At 47.8% G+C, this 913-nt stretch overlaps 2 non-coding genes across 2 annotated transcripts; both read left to right on the plus strand.

Annotated features, from left to right (window-relative positions):
* LOC119343100 lies at positions 1–118 on the plus strand. The gene has a single exon (XR_005165893.1). It is a non-coding gene; the product is annotated as a 5S ribosomal RNA (ribosomal RNA).
* Positions 119–485: 367 nt separating this feature from the next.
* LOC119343099 lies at positions 486–604 on the plus strand. The gene has a single exon (XR_005165892.1). It is a non-coding gene; the product is annotated as a 5S ribosomal RNA (ribosomal RNA).
* Positions 605–913: the final 309 nt, after the last annotated feature.

The following is a 913-nucleotide window of genomic DNA, read 5'->3' on the forward strand; positions in this document are numbered from 1 at the left end:
GATGCGATCATACCAGCACTAAAGCACCGGATCCCATCAGAACTCCGAAGTTAAGCGTGCTTGGGCGAGAGTAGTACTAGGATGGGTGACCTCCTGGGAAGTCCTTGTGTTGCATTCCTTTTATAATTATTTTTTGCGCCTTGTGACAAACATATCGCACGTGCGCGATATATATTAATCCCGTTATATTATTTTTGACGTTTGCGATATGTTTAAGCTCGATGCTCATTGCTCGCGCGTCTTGGGGCGGCTTTGTGGCGCGAAGAGCGCTTTCTGAAAGGGGTGGAAAAAACTCGTGTTGCTGCGGTATGGAGGGAGGGGTGGAAACCGTGGAAAACTCGTCTCCGTGATTGAGCGGGAGAGTAAGTAGTATAGGACATTATCCATTGTTAGGGAACGGTTGTAATGGTAGTGAGAATGTAGAATCGTCTTTGGAGCGGACCTGGGAGTGGCAACCATAAGGGACGAAGACGGGGAAACATGTCGGATGCGATCATACCAGCACTAAAGCACCGGATCCCATCAGAACTCCGAAGTTAAGCGTGCTTGGGCAAGAGTAGTACTAGGATGGGTGACCTCCTGGGAAGTCCTCGTGTTGCATTCCTTTTATAATTATTTTTTGCGCCTTGTGACAAACATATCGCACGTGCGCGATATATATTAATCCCGTTATATTATTTTTGACGTTTGCGATATGTTTAAGCTCGATGCTCATTGCTCGCGCGTCTTGGGGCGGCTTTGTGGCGCGAAGAGCGCTTTCTGAAAGGGGTGGAAAAAACTCGTGTTGCTGCGGTATGGAGGGAGGGGTGGAAACCGTGGAAAACTCGTCTCCGTGATTGAGCGGGAGAGTAAGTAGTATAGGACATTATCCATTGTTAGGGAACGGTTGTAATGGTAGTGAGAATGTAGAATC

This window comes from Triticum dicoccoides, unplaced genomic scaffold (genome assembly GCF_002162155.2).
Source record: "Triticum dicoccoides isolate Atlit2015 ecotype Zavitan unplaced genomic scaffold, WEW_v2.0 scaffold115669, whole genome shotgun sequence".
NCBI lineage: Eukaryota > Viridiplantae > Streptophyta > Magnoliopsida > Poales > Poaceae > Triticum > Triticum dicoccoides.